Raw genomic sequence first — 24,396 nt, forward strand, 5'->3', positions numbered from 1 at the left:
CTCTACCACTGTGCCGTCTCAATTGCACCACATTCTTGTGCAAGACTTGTAAACAATCCAACAGGGTTTCAGGAAATCCAATTTGAAGACAATAGTCATAGAGCATGTGTTGTACAGCACAGAAGCATACTCTTCGGCCGAATTGATCCATGCCGTACAACTTGCTTAATCGAGCTGTTCCCACCTGCTTGTGCCTGGCCCATGTCCCTCCAAACCCTTCCCATACCTATACCTGCCCATGCAGTGTTTTAAAGGCACTTCTGCTCAAAGCATGTTCTGCCCTCTGCTGTAGGCACAAACACACACAAAGATAAAGAGAAGAACACAAGTGTTGCAGTAACTCAACGGGTCAGACAGCATCTCTGGAGAGCATGGATAGGTGACGTTTTGGGTTGAGACCCTCAGACAGGCCTCGCAGAAGTTCAGCGTCTCTGTGCTGAAACCTGCCTCTGAAATATATCGCTTTTTCACGTGATCAGTGATGTAACTAACGTAAGTTACAGTCATCCAGAGTTGAGCCGATAATTCTGAGGGGTAAGTATGAAAGCTAGGGAATATGGTAAACTAATTAAACAAAAGAAAAGTTAGTCTGAGTAACAGTAACCATGAAACTCCCGGAATGTTGTAAGATATTTAACTGTTTCTCAATTGACTTACACGGTAGCGCAGCGGTAGAGTTGCTGCTTTACAGCGAATGCAGCGCCGGAGACTCAGGTTCGATCCTGACTACGGGTGCTGCACTGTAAGGAGTTTGTACGTTCTCCCCGTGACCTGCGTCGGTTTTCTCCGAGATCTTCGGTTTCCTCCCACACTCCAAAGACGTACAGGTATGTAGGTTAATTGGCTGGGTAAGTGTAAAAATTGTCCCTAGTGGGTGTAGGATAGTGTTAATGTGCGGGGATCACTGGGCGGCACGGACTTGGAGGACCGAAAAGGCCTGTTTCCGGCTGTATATATATGATATGATAAACCTACCACCCTTGAACCTGTGTGTGATTCCATACCCAGAGCAATGTTGAGCAACCTCAGAACATAGAACAGTACAGCACAGGAACAGGCCCTTCAGCCCACAATGTCCGTGCCAGACATGAGGCCAAGTCAAACTAATCTCCTCTGCCTGCGCTTGATCAATGACTCTTAATCTACACAATTTAGGCCAGTAAGAGTAGACAATTACTAATCGGGATGTGAAAGTCACATCCAATGCAATGAATAAATATTTAACTTTCCTTCTGTTAGGGCACGCATGGAGGATTTTTCTACCCCTCTGTGTTTACAACAGATTGTTAATATTTACTATTTGCTGTCATTTTATTTGCAGAAGGGTTTGGCGAACAATAGTTTCTTTGGAAACTTCCAACGTAATAAATACAGATACAAGGAACTTTACAAAGAAGGACACAAAGTGCTGGAGTAACTCAGCAACATCTCTGGAGAACATGGATAGGTGACGTTTCGGTTCATGACCCTCCTTCAGATTAAATACTATTGTTTATTTTGCACTTTCTCTCTTCTCTCAGCCACATCTCAGAGTGTTATGGATCGGTTTACTTTGTGCTTTGTAAGATTCTGAGTGTGCAATTAAATATAAATCTCATGCCGACTGTGGTTTGGGGGTGCAACATTGGTGTTGGGGTGGAATATCATGTTTGCGGGACTGATGGTCTTAACCTCCTGGTACTTTTAGTCGGCTTTCTCATTTCCACACGAACCAGAATGTCCTTGGCCTCCTCCACTCGCAGGGTGAGGCCAAACTCAAACTAGACGAACAGCACCTCAAATTCCCCCTGGACAGTTCCCAACTCAATGGTTTAAACTTAGAAGCGTCGAATTTGTACCTCCTCAAGAGTCAAGGGTCATATGTCCCAAAATGGAACCATGAAATTCTTACATGCAGCAGCACCACAAATATGTACAAAATAATACTCTGTAAAAACCACGATGAACAACAAAATAGTTCAGTATCTCAACAATACAAACAACAGTAATAGTGGAAAGACAAAAACAATGCTCCCCAGAGTCTATGTGGTTTATTTAGAGGTTGTTGTGTTTAATAGCCTAGGTTGTTGAGAAGAAACTTCTCCTGAACCTGTGCGTTACAGTTTTCAAGTTCCTGTACCTTCTGATGGCAGGAGTGACATGAAAGCTTGGTCATGGTGATGTGGGTCCCTGATGATGCCGGCTGCCTTTTTGAGGCAGCGACTCCTGTAGATAGATCCCTTCAATGATGGGGAGGTCAATGTTTGTGATGGACTGAGCAGTGTTCACCACTATCTGCAATCCACTTCATTCCCGGCCATTCTCGCTTCTCCTGTTTATCCTGGTATGTATTCAAGCGAGAGTTAGATTTAGCTCTCAGGGCTAACGGAATCAAGGGATATGGGGAGAAAGCAGGAACGGGGTACTGATTTTGGATGATCAGCCATGATCATATTGAATGGCGGTGCTGGCTCGAAAGGCCAAATGGCCGACTCCTGCACCTATTTTCTATGTTTCTATGGTCCTCCCACACAGGCCCTTCTTCCCACAATAGCCCCCCTCATCTTCTATCACCCTGTTTCATTCCCCTCCTCCCTACCAACCCCATCAGCCCATCATATACTACACTCCTCTAACTGGAACCCTCCCCCCCCCCTTCTGTTCACCCTTCCCCTGCCTCTGTTGTCCCCGTCTACCACAACTCTCCTCATTCCATTCCACTTCAACTTCCCTTCTGATCAGACTCCAGAATCTCCATTCATCACCTCCAGACTCTGCCGATATCCTCACTCTTCCCTCCCCCTCCTCTGCCTATCAACCCCACCTCTGCTGCACCCCTCTAACCAAAGATACTAGAGGACCACTCCGTCGAAATCGCCTATACTGAAGTGTAGTACGCAACGGAGCGGAACGACCGCCATTTTAGTAAGCAAAACCCACCGTTCGCTAGGCCTCTCGCTGTGTAATCAGTGTTTTGGGGGAACAGTATGTGTGATGATACCAGAAAATATCTCATCTATCAATTCACAGATTTTTGTTATTTAAAAAAAAAAATGTTTCTGCAAGTTTCTGCCTACTAAAATGGCGTCATGACATTATACGTTTTTTAGGGTCGAGTGGTCTATCTTCCTCTGCTCTATTATCTTTGCCTCTAATCCTTCCTACCGTCCATCTCTCCCACTTCGTTAGACTGACTCGTTCCCCTCCCCTCTTTCAGTCCAGATGGATGGTTCTGACTCAAAACATCATCTGTCCACTCCCTCCACAGATGCTGCCTGACCTGCTGAGTTCCTCCAGCTGCTCTCCATTTATCGCTCCTGCTACCAGCATCTGCAGTCTCTTGTGCCTCGTACATTTGACGCATATGTTCCCACTGAACAGTAATTTCCAGTAATCCTTACTGCATCATGTATATAAAATTTAAAACGATTGTGAAATGGACGCAAGATTTAACCAGTAGTGAAACGCTCTAAGTTGTAAGTTACTATCAATACTAAACTTCATTACACTTGGGAGAAATTAGCTTCCACTTGTATTTGGGCTGAATGGAGTCCATTGTAAAGTCACCTGCAGAACTTAACAGCTTATCCCGTATTTGATAAATATTAATTCCTGATGTTGAGCTGTATTTAGTTGTTACAATTTACTCCCAACAGGAGCTCACGTAGCAGCCAAGGTTCGGGATCTTCAGGAAGTTGAATGAGGTCACCTCCAGCAAACCACCGCACAAAGGCAGAAGCTGCTGCAGTAATTGCCCCAAAACATTCCAGTCCGCAACAGGTAGCCCTATAAAAACGCACCGCCAAAGTCATCTTGGGTTTCGTGCTCCAACAATGACCCAGCGTCTCCGACCCAGTGATGCCACCAGGACAACGGACCTTTATGGCCAAGTTAAGGCGCACATATCTATTAACAACTCTCCACTTGAACGGTACAAGATGGCGCTGGAAACGTGGAGCCACTTGTGCTCTGCCAGAGTGAAATCTACTATTCTTGCACTCTTGTACTTAAGTATGATTGTGCTTCTGGGTAGTAAGATTTTTACTGAACTGTATGCCAAAAAAATTATTATTTCACTCTACCTAGGCACATTGATAATAAAGTACCATTGAACCATTACAGTATGTAGGAAGCAACAGCAGATGTTGTTCTACACATAAGATAACACAAAATGCTAGAGTAACTCAGCAGGTTAGGCAGCACCTCCGGAGAAAAGGAATAGGTGACATTTCGTGTCGTGGCTACTTGGGTCCCTTGCCTGCTCCTCCCTCATGCCTTCTGAAATTATCTTTACTCAACTGTGAACATGACAGAAGAACGAATGATGACAGAATACTAAAGCAGCTACTTGATGGAGAGCCGAGTGAGGGCAAACAACATTGTGGTGGGCCGAATCAGAGATTCAAAGAATCTCTTAGAGCAACCTTGAAGACTTTCAGCATTGATTCTGACCACTGGGAAGAATAATGGAGGGCACGTTTGTGTAGATGTCAGTCACTAGTCTGTCTCCTGTGATGGAGTTTTTGTAGATGTCTCTCCTGTGATGGAGAATCTGGGAAGAATAAGCTATGCATCCTCCAGTCTGGCGTATACACATAACAAAATGGCGCTTGGTGGAGAGAGGAAGCTAGAATGGAGGAAGCAAAGAGGAAAAGCAAATGTCTAAAAATGTAGAACCACTGATGTAAGCCTACACCTCTATCACCCGTGTGGAAGTCGGTTTTGAGTCCATTTGGTCAAATCAGCCATTTCCATACACGTTGCTGCACTAGACTAGATGTCACGGTCTTACACAAGAACGAGTAACAAACCACAAGTATATAAATAATGACAGATGTACCACACATGAGTAATTTATTTATTCAAACAAAGTGTCCTTGCAATATAACCAATTTCTTCTTGTTATTCCTCCAGAATGGGGTGGCACAGTGGCACAGCGGTAGAATTGCTGCCATACAGCTCCAGAGACCCGGGTTCGGTCCTGACTCCTGTTTGCACGGAGTTTCTACGTTCTCCCTGTGATCGCGTGGATTCTCTCCGGAGCTCCACATTAGAGGTGACAATCAGGTTGGTTGGGCCCACTACATTTTTACAGTGGAAGCCTCACCTCAGACTAGTCCCCTTCACATCCACTTATCCCAGACAAGGGAGAACACGGTGGGAAATGGGAAACAAATTTGCAAGAAAGCAGACAGTCTGTCGGGAAATGGACTCCAGCGCAGGATGTTGATAGAGGTCTTGGAGAACAATCTTTCAAATGGGATGTGGGGGAGGGATGGTGTAGATGTGAAAGTCTGTTTAATGTTGCAAGATTATCCACTTGTTGACAATTTAATTCCACTAGTTTTAACGTTTTCTAATGTCGTTACACATTGCTACAGTAATTTGATTCTGGGATAGAGGGGACAGAAGGAACTGCAGATGCTGGAATCTTGTGTAGAACGTAAAGTGTGGGAGTAACTCAGCGGGTTTGGCAGCATCTCTGGAGGACATGGGTCGGTAATGTTTTGGGTCGGGACCCTTCTTCAGACTCAGTTTCAGTTTAGTTTATTGTCATGTGTGCCTAGGTACAGTGAAAAGCTTTTGTTGCGTGCTATCCGGTCAGCAGAAAGACATGCATGATCGCAATCGAGCCATTTACAGTGTAAAGATACATAATAAGGGAACAACGTTCAGTGCCAAATAAAGCTAGCAAAGTCCGATCAAGAATAGTCCGAGGGTCACCAAAGAGGTAAATCCGTGGGCATACAAGGTTTGTTATCTTTATACACATCCTGACATTATAGTTCTTTCTTCTAAAGGTTTTGCCGTTGTAGAGAATTAGCAATTATGAAAGATTTCCACAACTGACAACATCTCAGTTCTCCAGGGGAAAAGGTTCTGGGTTGTGCATTGTCATTGTGAAATTCTTCCATTGTGAGAGTTAGCTCCACTAGGATAGAACTAGTGTACGAGTGATCGCTGATCGGCGTGGACTCGGTGGACCAAAGGGTCTGTTTCCACGCTGTATTTCTAAACTAAACTCAACTACTATTCTCTAAAAATCTTAATGCCATCTGAGACAACAGGGCATGAGATCCTCCCTGCACGATATCAAGTGGTTTTCATCGGATTAAACACCATAGTATTAGCCCCATCACCTTGGTAATGGAAAGGGTGAGAGGAGGTGTTTGGTAACCATGATATTCATAGCCCAGGATAAAATCTAGATAGTTTCAGTCTCAAATCACTTATTTTTGAGGAGAACATGGTTAGGTGTTGTTTCTGGTCAGGATCCTTCTTCGGTCGGAAGAAGAAATATCAGATATATCCTTCCCCCAGACAGCGATACACACCATCTGTCCACTGAGAAAGCTCAAAGCATATGACTCATCTGAGAGCCCAGGTGTGGCCAAGCATGGAGTGTCCCAGAGAATCCCCATACACCAAGAGAAAGGTCCTAGTCTTCAGCCTGAACAAGGCTCCTAACCCACAAAGTCACCTATCCATGTTCTGTACAGATGCTGCCTGACCTGTTGAGTTACTCCAGTACTTTGTGTCCTTTTTGGTAAACCAGCAATTGCAGTTCCTCGTGCCTTCACTTCATTTTGTGGTCCAAATTTCCCCAATCTCATCCCAGTTGGCAGGCTCTTAACATTCAGTGATATCATGCAATCCATAGGAAAAAAAGCCTCAAGCTGATCATTAACAGTGAGAACTCTGTTGCTTGGGGAGAAAGGGGCAGATTACACTGGTGGTTTGGCCAGAGATGGTGCAATCCATGTGGATTCTGTTTAGATGTGAGAGACAGTTCCAGAGACCCCATGCAGTCTTGGTGTTTGGGAATTCTCTGGGCTGCTCCATGCTTGTCCACAACTGGGGTCGCAGATGAGTCATATGGTCCGAACTTTCTCACTGCCCAGATGGTCTGTATCAATGACTGGAGGCAAAACATATCTGACCCTGCACACTTGGAGTGACCATGCCATCAGTGACCTTAGACTGCAGGTCATCGAGATTAACCCAAATTTGGCGTTAAGATGAAGCCCAGGGATAACCTCAATCTGGCAAAGTATCTCAACCTTCCCTCCATTAGCCCATCAGAGAGGGAAAGAGTGAGAGAGACAGACAGAGACAGAGGGGAGGGAGAGAGGGAGAGAGGGAGAGAGGGGGAAAGGGGGAAAGGGGGAGAGGGGGAGGGGGAGGGGGAGAGGGGGAGAGGGGGAGAGGGGGAGAGGGGGAGAGGGGGAGAGGGGGAGAGGGGGAGAGGGGGAGGGGGAGAGAGAAAGAGTAGACAGAGTAAAAGGACAATGAGATAATGAGAGAAAGAGAGAGAGAGGGGTGAGACACAAAAAAAGAATGTGACAGAGAGACCAACGTGTTGGGTCAGAACAAAGTGCTTCAAAGTGAATTTTAAATCTGATTACATGCAAATTCCAATTCCAATTGTAGGTATCATGTGGGTTAAAGAGATGTATTACATCACAATTTAGAGCTGGAGAGACGGATGATTTTTAAATGAGCAAAACCTGGCAGCAGACCCATCTAAAATCTGGGTCAGAAATTATCTTAATCCACTTAAAAACATTTAACATGTTGGAGGGTCCCTTGTATTTATGAATTAGCCAACACAAATCAAGGCAATTTTCAGGACCATTGGGGATGGATGTAGAGTCTTGGAGCCATAGCGTTAAACAGTGTGGCCCAACTTACCCACCGACCAACATATCCATCTCCACGAGTCCCCACCTGCCAGCGTTTGGCCAATATTGCAATAGTCCCAGTCTCAACTACCTCCTCTGGCAGCTCATTCCATGCACCCACCACCCTTGATGTGAAAAGGTTACCCCTCAGATTCCTATTAAATCCTTCCCCCTTCACCTTAAACCTATGTCTTCTGGTTCTTGATTCCCCAACTCTGGGCAAGAGACTGTATATCTCCCCGATCTATTCCTCTCATGATTTTTATACACCTCTATAAGATCACCCCTCATTCTCCTGCCCTCCAAGGAATAGAGTCTCAGCTGGCTCTACCTCTCCCTATAGCTCAGACCCTCATCAACAAACATGTCAACAAAACAATAAACAGTATCAACTGTGTAACCTCCTGTTGGGGTTTACAGGATCCGGTTCAATGGGTGATGCTCCCATAATTCGCTGGAATTTAGAAGATTGAGGGGGGATCTTATAGAAACTTACAAAATTCTTAAAGGGTTGGACAGGCTAGATGCAGGAAGATTGTTCCCGATGTTGGGGAAGTCCAGAACAAGGGGTCACAGTTTAAGGATAAGGGGGAAGTCTTTTAGGACCGAGATGAGAAAGTTTTTTTTCACACAGAGTGGTGAATCTGTGGAATTCTCTGCCACAGAAGGTAGTTGAGGCCAGTTCACTGGCTATATTTAATAGGGAGTTAGATGTGGCCCTTGTGGCTAAAGGGATCAGGGGGTATGGAGAGAAGGCAGGTACGGGATACTGAGTTGGATGATCAGCCATGATCATATTGAATGGCGGTGCAGGCTCGAAGGGCAGAATGGCCTACTCCTGCACCTATTTTCTATGTTTCTATGTTTCTATGTAATTAATCCTCGCCATAGTGACTTGACTCAGCAATCTGAATTTTGTTAAAAGCGCCTAGACCTAATACATTAGACTCTACTTTAGACTTCAGAGATACAGTGTGGAAACAGGACCTTCGGCCCACCGAGTCTGCGCTGACCAGCGATCACCCCGTACACTAGCACATTCCTGCACACCTGGGACAATTTACAATTGACAGAAGCCAATTAACCTACAAACCTGCATGTCTTTGGAGTGTGGGAGCAGTTGGATCCCAAACGTTCACAGGGAGAATGTGCAAACTTCATACACCCGACAGCACCTGTAGTCAGGATCGAACGCAGGTCTCTGACACTGTAAGGCAGCAACTCTACCGCTGCACCACCATGTCACCCTTGATACTTTAACCTGTCTCTCCTTCCACCGATGCTGCCTGACCTGCTGAGCATTTTCTGTTTTGATTTCAGGCGTCTGCCACCTGCAGTATTTTGCTTTCCCGACTTTATTACGTCCCTCTAATGATAAGAAGGTGATATGCTGGCATGGAAAGGCCATTAGACCTCTTGCCCAAAGCCGTCACGACTTTAACACCGAACAAAGGAAATACTGTGCGACCAGGAAGCAAAAACGCATGGTGCGGCTAATGTTAAAATGTTCGCTCTCCTGAGAGAAAGGTTTAATTAAAAACACAAGCCGAGTGTTAAAAGTAATGATTTTTTTCCCCCAACACCTGACATAATTGAATGAGCAAGGCAGCAACATTGTCAGGCTGTTGACAGCAACAACAGTTAACCAGTGAAGTGTACAATGTGCCTTTCACAAACGCTGCCACTAAACATCACTGAGGACCCATTGTTCTCAGGCCAGCTAAACGACACAATTCACTCGATTTGGAAGATGCAACTGAATATAAAGACCACCAGGGGAACAATTAGTGCTTCAAACCGTACAGCACGAGAAAAAATCCAGACCTCTCCACCCCCAGATTAAAACCAACAGATTTTGGCACCTTGAGAGAGCATTCACCTTTGTCCAGCACACTAGATTTATGTAGGGGTAGATTAGAGTCTATAATGTGGCTGCCTTGACTGTGTTTAACAGCTCACTGAAGCAGCTTACATAAGGTACCCACTCTTGCCTCAGGGTTAGAACGTTTTGGCTTCAAGAGATTTTAACACAAAGTATATAAAACAGAAAAGTACAACACAGCTACCGGTTCTTCATTCCACCTTAGGGGTAGTGGTAGAGTTGCTGCCTTACAGTGCCAGAGACCCAGGTTTGATCCTGACTATGGGTGCTGTCTGTAGGGAGTTTGTACGTCCCCCCCTATGAGCGAGTGGGTCTCCTCCGGGTGCTCAGATTTATTTCGAGAATCCAAACACGTACAGATTTGTAGGTTAATCCACCTCTGTAGTTTAGTTTAGAGTGCTGAAACAGGCCCTTCAGCCCACCGATTCCAAGCCAACCAGTGATCCCCGCACATTAACACAAGCCTACACACACTAGGGACAATTTACACTAACACCAAGCATACAAACCCAAGCCAATTAACCTACAAATCTGTACATCTTTAGAATATGGGAGGAAACCAAAGATCTCGGAGAAAACCCACACGATCACAGGGAGAACATACAAAAACTCCGTGCAGACAGCACCCGTAGTCGGGATCGAACCCGGGTCTCTGGCACTGCAAGCGCTGTAAGGCAGCAAGTCTATCACTGCGCCACCGTACCACACTGTAAATTGCCCCTAGTGTGTAGGGAGTGGATGCGAAAATGGGATAACATAAAACTAGTGTACACAAAATGCTGGAGTAACTCAGCAGATCAGGCAGCATCTCTGGAGAGAAGGAATGTGTGACGTTCGGGTCGAGACGTCTGAAGAAGGGTCTCGACCCGAAACGTCGCCCATTCCTTCTCTCCAGAGATGCTGCCTGACCTGCTGAGTTACTCCGGCATTTGTGATACCTTCGATTTGTACCAGCATCTGCAGTTATTTTCCTACACCTATAAAACTAGTGTACATGTGATCAATGGTCAGCTCAGATGCCATGGGCCGAAGGGCCAGTTTCCACACTGTATCTCTGCATCTTAAACTAATCGGCATGACCATACCAAATCAAACTAATTCCATCTGCCTGCACTTGGCCATTCCCTGCCTGTTCATACAGTTTAACCCCCCTGTGCATTGCTGAGTCAGTGTTACAATGTCAGATGTGGCATCTTTGCAGGGAAAGTCCTCTCACGTACAGGCAGTGCCTGGGTTATGAATGAAGACACAAGAAACTGCAGATTAGACAGTCCTGAGAGCATCGCCAGCTAAAGTCAGGATACAACATGGTAGCAGAGGGAGGTAGTCAGAGGCAGAACACAAAGTGGTGGCAGAAAATGCTGGAGATACTCAGCAGCTCAGGCAGCAACTGTGGAAAAAGAATCCGAAAGATCTTTGACCTGAAATGTTAGATCTGCTGAATGTTTTCAGCATTTTCTGTTGCTTCAGATTTCTACCAACTACAGGCTTTGCTTTCCCATATTATTCACAATGTTCCAGCACAACTCCATTGTTTATTTGTGGAGTTGGTGGTGCTGAAACCATGATTGCAGGGACTTTCCACAGGATAGTAAGTGGATAGTAGGTGAAATGTTTGAAGGGAATGGTACGGAAGTACCATTTGTCCAGAGTAGGTGAATCGAGGATCAGAGGACATAGGTTTAAGGTGAAGGAGAAAAGAATCTGAGGGGGTAACTTTTTCACACAAAGGGTGGTGGGTGTACGGAACGAGCTGCCAGAGGAAGTCGTTGAGGCAGGGACTACCCCAAACGTTTAAGAAACATTTACGATACAATATGATAAAACTTTATTCATCCCCGAGGGAAATTGGTCTGCCGATGGTCACAACACACAAGGTACACAGAAACTTAAATTTCAGTGAGGGAGAGCAGGTATCCACTCAGTTTCACTCAGTATCCACTCAGTTTCAAATACTTGGGAGTCCGCATCGCAGAGGATCTGACGTGGGCAACGCACATTGCCGCACTGGTGGGTAAGGCTAAGCAGCGCCTTTACCACCTTAGACAACTGAGGAAATTCAGAGTGTCTCAGAGGATCCTTCATTGCTTCTACTCTGGGGCTGTAGAGAGCATCCTGTCCGGCAACATTACAGTCTGGTTTGGGAACAGCTCTGCCCAGGACAGGATAGCCCTGCAGAGAGTAGTGCGTTCGGCAGAATGCACCATGGGAACTACACTCGTCCCCCTGCAGGACCTATACATCAGAAGGTGCAGATCCAGAGCAAGCAAGATCATGAGGGACCCCTGCCACACCAGTAACGGACTGTTCCAGATGCTATGATCAGGCAAACGCCTCCGCTGTCACGCTGTGAAAACGGAGAGGATGAGACGGAGCTTCTTCCCACAGGCCATCAGGACTGTCAACTTTTATAACCCCAGAGACTAAATTTTTGTCGACAATAATAGTAACTTATTAACTTTATTTATATGCTGTAACTGTAATTCTTTTTGTGCACAACCCGCAGGCATTGCCACTTTCATTTCACTGCACATCGTGTATGTGTATGTGACAAATAAATTTGACTTGACTTGACTTGAGGGGTAATTATATATTTGCAAAAAATGAGGGTAAGAACAAATGTGAAAAATAGATGTGTGACTGTCAAAGGGGTCAATTTATGGAATAGTTGCAACACTAAAAGAGTGTAGTAATATGTGTAAATTCAAGAAAATGTTCAAAAATATTATATTTGAAAGATACAAAATATGTGGTCAGCATTGAGAAATGACTGACATGACAGAAATGATGGTTCTTGACTATATTTGTGTTTCTTTCTATGTTTTATTTATCTGCTTCTGACTTATGATATTGTGTTTTTTGTAAATTATATTTTGTTAAGTATTAAGGGCGGGCACAATAAGCTTTGGCTTCGGCCTACACCTTTTTCTTTCGGTCAGAAAATATCATGTGCGATTATATTGTTTTATTTTTGAATACAATGATTTTGCACTATTTAACTTTCACAACTGTGTGGTCAATCTGTTGTATTGTATCGACCGGAAAATAAATAAATAAATAAATTAATAAGATATTAGAGTGAAAACAAAAAGAAAAAGACAAGCGACTGTGTGGACAGAGGATTCTAAACTAGAGTGCCCCCCCCCCCCCCCCCTCTGTGTACCTTGTGTGTTGTGACCATCTCTTACTGACACATAAGGCAATAAAGTGTGCAACTTTTACTTGTTGGTATTAGTACACCTGTAATCTTGGGTGTGTAAATTGCTTTAAAACTGGACTTTATTGTGTTTACTTTAAGTTCTTTTATTTGATCCCTGGGATGGCAGGACTTTCATGTGAAGAAAGACTGGATAGACTAGGCTTATACTTGCTGGAATTTAGAAGACTGAGGGGGGATCTTATTGAAACATATAAAATTCTTAAGGGGTTGGAGAGGCTAGATGCGGGAAGATTGTTCCCGATGTCGGGGAAGTCCAGAACCAGGGGTCACAGCTTAAGGATAAGGGGGAAGTCTTTTAGGACCGAGATGAGAAATCATTTCTTCACACAGAGAGTGGTGAGTCTGTGGAATTCTCTGCCACAGAAGGTAGTTGAGGCCAGTTCATTGGCTATATTTAAGAGGGAGTTAGATGTGGCCCTTGTGGCTAAAGGGATCAGGGGGTATGGAGAGAAGGCAGGTACGGGATACTGAGCTGGATGATCAGCCATGATCATATTGAATGGCGGTGCAGGCTCGAAGGGCCGAATGGCCTATTCCTGCACTAGAGTGCCCCCCACACACCAGGTCCACTTTTTTTCTCCCACCGACCCTCACAGCCGTTCCCCCACGCCGGGTCACCATTGTCTCCCCCTCCCCCCTCACGCTCATCGACCACGAGGCCCCACCGCCACCGAGGCTCCCGTTGCCGCCGAGGCCCACACTGGACACACATGTACTTGATTTAGACAGGTGCATGGATAGGACAGCTTCAGAGGGATATATGGGCCAAACACGGGCAGGTGGGACCAGTGTAGCTGGGACTTGTGGGCAAGTCGGGCCAAAGGGCCTGTTTCCACACTGTATGACTCCAAGTGAAATAAGGAGAATGTTTCCTCCCAAACTGACATGAGATGAAATTGTTTTACAACATGGGTGGTTGGCAGCTCAAACATACAGTCAAGGAGAGTTGTGGAGACAGATTGAATGGTAAAGATCAGAAGGGGGTATCTAAAAGGAAAGAATATACAAACCTGTAAGAAGAGAGCAGGATAGTTGGGCAGGCTATGACTTTTTGCCTTAGAGCACAGGAGACTCAGGGGTGATCTTATAGGGGGGAATAGAGAGGGTAAATATACACAGTGTTTTCCCCCTGGATAGGGGAATCAAGAACTAGATGGCATAGGTTTAAGATAAGAAGGGGAACATTTAATAGGAACACGAGGGACAACATTTTCACACAATAGGTGGTGTGTATGGAACAAGCTGCTAGAAGAAGGGTCTCGACCCGAAACGTATCAGTCTGAAGAAGGGTCTCGACCCGAAACATCACCCATTCCTTCTCTCCAGAGATACTGCCTGACCCGCTGAGCTACTCGAGTATTTTGTGTCTACCTTCGATTTAAACCAGCATCTGCAGTTTTCTTTCCTACACAAGCTGCAAGAGGAAGTGGTTGAGGCAGGTACTGAAACAATATTTAAGGAACATTTGAACAGGTACATGGATAGGAAAGGTTTGCGAGATTTAGGTAAAACATGGACAAATTAGAGAAATGGATCAGGTAGATAGATGCACAGCATCTCTTGCCTAGGGTAGGGGAATCGGGAACCAGAGGACATAGGTTTAAGGTGAGGGGGAAAGATTTAATAGGGGCCTGAGGGGTAACTTTTTCACACAAAGGTTGATAGGTGTAAGGAGGTAATTTCATGAGGAGGTAGTTGAGGCTGGGACTATCACAGCGTTTAAGAAACAATTAGACAGGTACATGAATAGGACAGGTTTAAAGGGATTATGGGACAAATGCAGGCAGGTGGAACTAGTGTAGATGGGACATGTTGGCTGGTGTGGGCAAGTTGGGCTGAAGGGCCTGTTTCCACACTGTAAGACTCTATGACGATAAATGGAACTGGCAGCGATGGGCATCTTGGTCAGTATGGGTTGGGCCAAAAGACCTGTTTTCATGCTGTACGATGAAGGGGCCAAGAAATAAATGAATGTCTACAAAGATTGAGAACATTTTGGAATAAGCTAATGTGACTGTTCATTCACTGTATTCTATTGGAACTGACATGGAACAGTAAGTTCATCTTGAAACCATTCATTAGAGAACGGAAATACTAACTTGCTGATTTATGGTATTTCATATCACAGTGCTGCTTTTCCTATTCTAGACGGCATTGACTAGTTTATTCTTGGCTGGGCCTTCAGCGTAAGATGTGTGCCCACCAACACAGCCACAGGTTCTTCCACTTAAGTTTAAATTTGATAGAGTTGAGCACAGACCGTTTAAGAACACTATTTTCCATTAATTGTTTTTTTTTTCCTTTACAAATGCCTGGACATTATTTCCTACATTAAAATAAAACAAATCTCTTACTGACACATAAGTTAATAAAGTGTGCAACTTTTACTTGTTGGTATTAGTACACCTATAATCTTGGGTGTGTAAATTGCTTTAAAACTGGACTTTATTGTGTTTACTTTAAGTTCTTTTATTTGATCCCTGGGATGGCAGGACTTTCATATGAAGAAAGATTGGATAGGCTAGGCTTATACTCGCTGGAATTTAGAAGACTGAGGGGGGATCTTATTGAAACATATAAAATTCTTAAGGGGTTGGAGAGGCTAGATGCGGGAAGATTGTTCCAAATGTTGGGGAAGTCCAGAACCAGGGGTCACAGTTTAAGGATAAGGGGGAAGTCTTTTAGGACCGAGATGAGAAATCATTTCTTCACACAGAGAGTGGTGAGTCTGTGGAATTCTCTGCCACAGAAGGTAGTTGAGGCCAGTTCATTGGCTATATTTAAGAGGGAGTTAGATGTGGCCCTTGTGGCTAAATGGATCAGGGGGCTATGGAGAGAAGGCAGGTACAGGTTACTGAGCTGGATGATCAGCCATGATCATATTGAATGGCGGTGCAGGCTCGAAGGGCCGAATGGCCTACTCCTGCACCTATTTTCTATGTTTCTATGTTTCTATTTAATAATGCACCTTTTCCTTCAGACATCACTTCCTCAGCACCCAGTGAAGACCCCTTCTCCTGTCTCCAGTGGTCCTCCTCCTCTTGGACTCCCCCGGACAGCCATTTCCCCTCTCTAGGCCTTTTCATTTCTAATTGCCGGTGGGACATCAACCATCTTAACTTTTCGACTCCTCCTACCTACTCTAACCTCAGCCTGTCTGAGAAAAGACCCCAAAGAAGGGTTTGGACCCGAAACGTCGCCTATTTCTTTTCTCCAGAGATGCTGCCTGACCTGCTGTGTTTCTACAGCATTTTGTGTCTATTCTCTGCACCTTTCCCAGCTTGACAACTTCTTTCCTATAAGATGGTGATCAAAACTGAAAACAGTACTCTAAATGTGGCCTCGCCAATGTCTTATACAACTGTAACATGACTTCCCAACTTCTATACTCAGTTGGGAAGCCTGACTAATGTACAGAGTGGCGGTGGGCGTGTAGAATGCCTTATACAAGCAGTGAAAGGGATCTGCTATCATTGTGCAAATTGCTCAGAAAAAAAATCCGATTATTTAAACAGAAATCCGAGCTCTTTTTTATCTTGCCTGCTCTATCGCGCATCAGAAGGATTCAGTTCAGCTGGATGGAGATTAATAATACCAGAGCAACTTTGAACGAAGGAGATGTGTGTCTAGTCACGCCTCTTGCCCAGCAGATATCTCTCCCTTCCAACCAGATTTATCAACCAGATGTTGGACAGTAATCACATTTAGAGGCCACATTTAGAGTACGGCATCAGTCAGGCCTCATACACATACAACTCCCGCAGATCTCTCTCCCTGCCTCATGAGAGGAATAGATTGGGTAAACGCACAGAGTCTCCTGCACAGAGTAGGGGAATCGAGGAGCAGAGGACATACTGTAGGATTAAGGTGAGGGGGGAAAGATTTAATAGGAAGCTGGGGGGAAACTTTCTCACACAGAGGTTGGTGGGTGTATGGAACGAGCTGCCAGAGCATGTAGTTGAGGCAGGTACTATCGCAATGTTTAAGGAACATTTAGACAGGTATATGGATAGGACAGGTTTAGAGGGATATGGGCCATACGCGGACTGGTGGGACCAGTGTAGATGGGACATGTTGGTCGGTGGCGGCAAGTTGGCCAAAGGGCCTGTTTCCACGCTGTATGACTCTATGACCTCCCCCCTACTCCATCAGTCTGTAGAAGGGACCTGTCCATTCCCTCCACAGATGCTGCCTGACCTGCTGACTTTGTGTTTTGCTCATGGTTCCAGCATCTGCATTTCCTTATGTCTCCAGCAAATTTCCACTGCTTTAGACTGCAAGCAGACGAGCACATCTGCTTTGTTATAAAACCACCGGCAGTGGAATAATAGCATAGTGATTATCTAAGCCTGCAGGATTCTCAATATTCTCCTGCCATCCGTGACATGTTGGTGGACAGAGAGTCCTTCAGAGACTACTTAGCAAATGAGACTACTTAGCAAAAACGGTGCAATTTGGGTACCAAATGCTGCCAAAAATGTGGCCAGTTTTGTTTCACAATTTCCAGGACTTGAACCTTCAGAGAAATTGTTAGTGCTGCTGGACTCATGGGAGAGAGCGATGCGGTGCTCCACTCCACTCTGAGTGGGAACTCCATCCACACCCACCTTGAATTCACAGTTAATCTTTCCAAATTATACTTCAGACATGAAAAGTGTTCCAACACGTTTTCATTTGACTGTCACAGTGGAGATGCAAAAATGGTTGTAATAAAATGAACTGCTGGTTTATACCAAAGAGGCAGATGCAATTGAAGCAAAGATAGGCCTGAAATGCTGGAGTAACTCACCGGGTCAGGCAACTTCTCCGGAGAAAATGGTTAGGTGACGTTTCGGGTCCGAAGAAGGGTCCCTACCCGAAACATCCTTTTTCTCCAGAGATGCCGTTTGACCCACTGAGTTGCTCCAGCACTTTGTGTCTATTCTTAGAACGTCGAACAGCACAGCACAGGAGCAGGCCCTTCGGCCCACAATGTCCCTGCCAAACATGATGTCAAGTTAAACTAATCTCTGGTATAAGAAGATAACTGCAGATGCTGGTACAAATCGAAGGTATTTATTCACAAAATGCTGGAGTAACTCAGCAGGTCAGGCAGCATCTCGGGAGAGAAGGAATGGGTGACGTTTCGGGTCGAGACCCTCTCTTCAGGTCTGAAGAAAGGTCTCGACCCGAAACGTCACCCATTCCTTCTCTCCCGAGATGCTGCCTGTCCTGCTGAGTTACTCCAGCATTTTGTGAATAAACTCATCTCTGTCCGCACGCGATCCATGACACTTAATCAGCGCAATTTCGGCCAGTAAGAGCAGACAAGAACTAATTAGGGTGGAAAGCCACATCCAATACAATGAATAAATATATAATTTTGTAAAAAAGGTTGACCTGGTTTCTCTCCTAATCTAACTTCATTTTGCGCACCACAATTGCATCTGCCTCCAATCCTTTATCCGGCGGATTAGTTTAAAATGCGGCAACCTTTGCATAAAGGTTGTCTGTTCTGTTGTGGCAACCGGGCACATCATTCCCCTGAGGTTAGCGTCAAGAATGCTTGTTGAATTAAAACTCTGCCCTAGAAATTTGATGGTGGAGTTTTGTTTAATCTAATGCTACATGATTGGAATAAATTGTGGATGGAGTGAGTCACTGGGGCAAGTATTTTTGAGTTATTTTGCACCATTGGCGAAATGTGACCCGATTGTTGCCAGTTGCGAACCACATATGCACGTAAATTGCTTTAGACTTAAGAGATGCAGCCTGGAAACAGGCCCTTTGTACCACCGAATCCACACTGACCAGCGATCACCCCGTGCACTGGCACTACCCTGCACACACTAGGGGCAATTTACAGAAGCCAATTAACCTGGGATGCGGGAGGAAACCGGAGCACCCGGAGAAAGCCCACGCGGTCACAGGGAGAATGTGCAAACTCTGCACTGACAGCACCCACAGTCGGGATCGAACTCACGTCCCTGGCAGCAACTTTAAAGTGAGTGAATCTCTGCCCTTACGTTCTCTGTACCACTGCAAGGAGCAACTCTGCCACTGCGCCACTATGTTCTAAATACCGGGTAAATTATAGCATTTCCACAATATTGATGTTGTTCTGCTAAAATAGGAATGGCAGCATGTCTAATGAGGCATTAATGGCTCGCACCATGGTCAATGTGCAAAGATTCCAGGGAACAGTTAAGTAGCCACATCGCAAACTGAGTTGTGCAGTCTCAGTGTTTGCTGGCACACACACGCTTCTCCACTGTTAACCTCAGCAACGCTGATACAAGCCACTTCTCATCCACCAGCCCTTTTTCCATCAACGGTCATGGACCATTTGCTGGATTTACACCATCACTCAATTAAACTGAAAATTACTGGCACGGCTGACTATTTAACGATGTGATTTATGGATAATACATGGCTTTCAGCTTGGGAGGCCCACAAAAGACCCATTGAAGTTGAGAAACACCTTCCCAATGATCTGGAAATTGTCCTACAAGGACAAATTTTTCCTCAATATCATTATTGGCCACTTAGTCGCGCGAATACTATCGTTCGGATTGTTGTTAGTGTCAGAACGCTAAATTCTTTCCGAACCCCCAAGTTTTAGTTATATTTTTGCCCATCACTGATCGCTCTTGTGAAGATGGTAGTGAGCTAGCTTCACGAGCGGCTGCAGTAATTCTGGTGAAGGAGCTGCCATATGCTGTCGGGAGAGAGGCCATCGATTTGGACTCAGCAACAATGAAAGACCAATTTCAAGAGTCAAGTGTCAGTAGTGTTTTACTAGCTTATGTACTGAGAATGGAACAATGGAATCTTTCCTTGCAGCAGCATAACAGGCTTCTAAACACAGCACTCATAGATAATATATATTAAACAAAACATTTAATATATTAATGATCCTAATACTAATGCAAGAAAGCTCAATCCTTAGTGCAACCAAAGACAATCCATTGTTCATAGTTTAGTTTGTGCTGTGCAGTGTTCACGGGTCATAGAATCTTACAGCGTGGAAACAGGCCCTTCGGCCCAACTTGCCCACACTGCCCAACATGTCCCATCTACACTAGTCCCACCTGCCTGCGACTTGCCAATATCCCGCTAAACTTGTCCTATCCTTGCAACTGTCTAAATGTTCTTTAAATGTTCATGGTTGTTGGGAAGAAACTTATTTTGAACCCAATGGATATGGTTTTGACCTTCCGGATGGTAGGAGCAAAATGAAAGCATGGGCAGGGTGGTGTGAGTCTGTGATGATGCTGGTTGCTTTTGTGAGGCAGTGCCTCTTATAGATCCCTTCTGTGGTGGGGAGGTCAGTACCTGTGATGGGCCACGAAGTGTCCACCACTTTCCAAATGAGGAAGGTATGTTTTGTTTATTTTAGTTTGGAGATAGAGCACAGTAACAGGCCCTTCGGCCTACCGAGTACATACTGACCAATGATCCCTGCACACTTACATTATCCTACATACACTAGGGACAATTTACACATACACCAAGCCAATTAACCTACAAACCGTTACATCTTTGGAGTGTGGGAAGAAACCGAAGATCTCAGAGAAAACCCATGCGGTCACGGGGAGAACGTGCACGCTCCGTACAGACAGCACCCGTAGTCGAGATCGAACCCTGGTCTCTGGCGCTGTAAGGCAGTAGCTCTACCGCTGCGCCACCAGGCTGCCCTGTGAGTTAGAGAACTGCATGTGGTGGCCTACCCCAATTCCCTTGTCCTTTGAAGAGATCGCGGTCATGGTTTTGGGACGTACCGTCAAAGAAACCTTGGCAAGTTGCTGCAGTACATCTTATAGATGGGGTGTGGGTGGTGGAACAAGTGAATTTTAAAATACATTCCACATGGTCAGGATAATTATCAGGCATTCTCCAGCTTGTGAAGTCGGAAGCAAAGCAAGGACAATGAAAGATTCAAACAATGAATTGAACACATATTAAATATGATACTGCAAAAGGAACAACTATAAATGAAAGACTTTTTAACCACGTTTAACCTTTTGCAGCCGAGTTGGATGGGTGTCAGGTGGTTCACCTCCGTGCCACACTGCAGGCCAAAGCACAGAGACTGTTCGTGGCCACTTTGACTACCGTGTCCTGCACACACAATGGCTGTGGTCCTCACACCAAGAAAAAACAAATTGATTGATTGATTGATTGAAAGATTCAGCGGAAACAGGCCCTTCAGCCCACCGAGTCCATGCCGACTATCAATCGCCCGTTCACACTGGTTCCATGTTATCCCACTTTCACATCCACTCCCTGCACACTGGGGGCAGTTTACAGAGGCTAATTAACCTACAAACCCACACATATTTGGAATGTGAGAGGAAAGGGGATCACCTGGAGGAAACCCATGCGGCCACAGAGAGAACGCACAAACTCCACACAGACAGCACCCGAGGTCAGGATCGAACCCGGGACTCTGGTGCTGCGAGGCAGCAATTCTTCCAGCTGCACCACTGTACCACCCTGTGTGTAGGAAGGAACTGCCGATGCTGGTTTAAACCAAAGATAGACACAAAATGCTGGAGTGACAGGCAGCATCTCTGGAGAGAAGGAATGGGTAACATTTCGGGTCAGGACCCTTCTTCAGACTAGAGTCAGGAGAATGGGAAACTAGAGATATTCAGTAGATGGTGATATCTCTCTACATCACCATCTATACCTCCCGCTTCCCATTCCCCTGACTCTAGTCTGAAAAAAGGTCTTGACCCGAAGCATCACCCATTCCTTCTCTCTAGAGATGCTGCCTGTCCCGCTGAGTTACTCCAGCAGTTTGTGTCTATCCACTGAACCACCCTGATGATTGAACTTACAGCATGAGAAAGCCTTGACATGCATGGGCAGATATTAACCCAAATAACTCCATGTCCAAGAACTACATTCCAGAAAATGTAGTCACAGCATAATTTTAGTTGCTCGTGCGATTCTGAAGTAATAAAAGTATGAACAATACAGAATATAAATAGTCTGAGGTAATCTAAAATTTTAAGGAATCAAGAGGACACATTTGTACAACAGCTTATCATGTGAAAATGTTTCACAGAATTTCGCTGACATACTTTCACTGCATAAGATGAATGATAGGTTGGCAAATTTGGCAGGCACTGTGTGCCAATACTCTCCCATAAAGCCCAGTGCTATCAATCACCAGTTAATGAGAAAGGAACGTTGGCCAAGGCACCACGGGAACTCTTTGCTCTTTCAATGTTTCGTTCAGTTTAGTTTTGAGATACAGTGTGGAAACAGGCCCACCGAGTCCACGCCGACCAGTGATCCCCGCACACTAACACCATCCTACACACACAAGGGACAAATTACAATTATTTTACCAAACCAATTAACCTACAAACCTGTACGTCTTTGGAGCAGAGAGATTTTTAAAGTCCACCATACCAGGGCAGCAGACCCCAACTTAATGATTCACTGGAGGAGCAGGGAGGTAAGCCGAAGGAAAAGTTAAATTGCATTTCCTTGGGAGAGGCAAGGCACTACACTAGAGGCATGGAATTATCATTGAGTTTCTAAACATAGAACAGTACAGCATAGGAACAGGCCCATCAGACCACAATGTCTTTGCCAAACATAATGCCAAGACCAATTGTTCTATTACCAGTACATATGACAATTAAACACTGGACGATTAATCCCTCTATTATTAAACTTCTGAAGGGCCCATCCATAAGCTAGGGCACAGTCCTGATTTTCCAACTACCTCATTGCAGATGTTAGATTTTTTTCGCAGGTCACAGTGACACAGCGGTAGAGTCGCTGCCTTACAGTGAATGCAGCCCCGGGGACCTGGGTTCGATCCTGACTACGGGCGCTGTCTGTACGGAGTTTGTGCGTTCTCCCCATGATCTGCGTGGGTTTTCTCCGAGATCTTCGGTTTCCTCCCACACTCCAAAGACGTACAGGTCTGTAGGTTAAATGGCTTGGTAAATGTAAAAATTGTCCCTGGTGGGTGTAGGATAGTGTTAATGTGCGGGGATCGCTGGTTGGCACGGACCCGGTGGGCCGAAGGGCCTGTTTCCGCACCGTATCTCTAAATTAAACTAAACTCAGGTAATGTTACGTTACAATGCTGAGAAACTATATTCTGCACACTGATATATTTCTCTTTGTTCTACCCTTTGTACTTGTGTTTGGCTTGACTGTATTCATGTTTATTCAGGATTTGATTGGATTGTACGCAACAAAAAGGCTTTTCAACTGTACCTCAGTATGCATAACAATAATGAACAAAAGCCCAAACCTAACCTAAAACTCTGCCTGTATTCAAAACCATATCCATCCATTCCCTGCATATCCATGTGCCTGTGCAAAGTCTTTTAAATGCCACAATCGTATCTGCCTCAACCACCAACCCTGGCAGTGCACTCCCCCTCTATGTGAAACAAAATTGCCCCACACACCTCCTTTAAACTTTGCCCCGCTCACCTTAAAGCTATGCCTTCTAATTTTAACATTTCCATCCTGGAAGAAATAGATTGTGACTGTCTACCCTATCTATGTTCCTCTATGTTCCCTATCTTCCCTACTGCCATCAGGCGATTAAACACTACAACCTCAAATCAGCTCAGAACTACAATAGACTATTATTATTATTATTATTATTATTTACAGTGTACTATGTTTACATATTCTGTTGTTCTGCACCGTAAGAATTTCATTGTTCTATCTGGGACATATGACAATAAAACACTTGACTCTTGACTTCCTCATATTTGACATACTTCCACCAGGTCTCCCTTCAACATCTGGCGTAGCAGAAAAAAACAATCCAAATATGTCCAACCTTTCTTTGTGGCTAATACCCCCTAATCCAGGCATCATTCTGGTAAACCTCCTCTGACCCTCACAAAATCCTTCACACCCATCCTGTATTGGGGACCCAGAACCGCACACGATACTTCAAATGCGGCCTAACCAAAGTCCTATGAAGCAAAATCATGAACACAGTCTCACTGAATCTTCCCATTCAGTTGTGCCTTAAGTAGAGAAGGGAGCTTTTCCCAAATGATATTGCTCTCCTAACAATACCATAAAAAGTAAATGAAATGGGTTAAGTTTGGTTTAATTAGAAGATTAGGTTGAGTAGGCTGGGTCTCTATTTTGGGGGGCGCAGGAGGATGAGGGGTGGTCTTGTAGAGGTGTATAAAGTCATGAGAGGAATAAATCGAGTAGATGCACAGAATCCCTTGCCCAGTGGGGGAATCAAGGACCAGAGGACATAGGTTCAAGGTGAAGGGGAAAAGATTTAATAGGAATCTGAGGGTTAACTTTTCCACACAAAGGGTGGTGGGTGTATGGAACAAGCTGCCAGAGGAGGTAGGTGAGGCTGGGACCATCCCACCGTTTAAGAAACAGTTAGACAGGTACATGGATAGGATAAGTTTGGAGGGATATGCAGGCAGGTGGGACTCGTGTAGCTGGGACATGTTGGCCGGTGTGGGCAAGTTGGGCCGAAGAGCCTGTTTCCACACTATTAATCTATGACTCTCTATGACTCTAAAATGTTTGCCACTGAGTTTCAATGTAATGGAGTAAAAAAATTGCCTTTCCCTCGGACACAGCTCCCGTATCGGTATTATGGTTGCATGGTCGCTAATAACAGAATAAAATCA

The sequence above is a fragment of the Rhinoraja longicauda genome, chromosome 32, assembly GCF_053455715.1.
Source record: "Rhinoraja longicauda isolate Sanriku21f chromosome 32, sRhiLon1.1, whole genome shotgun sequence".
NCBI lineage: Eukaryota > Metazoa > Chordata > Chondrichthyes > Rajiformes > Arhynchobatidae > Rhinoraja > Rhinoraja longicauda.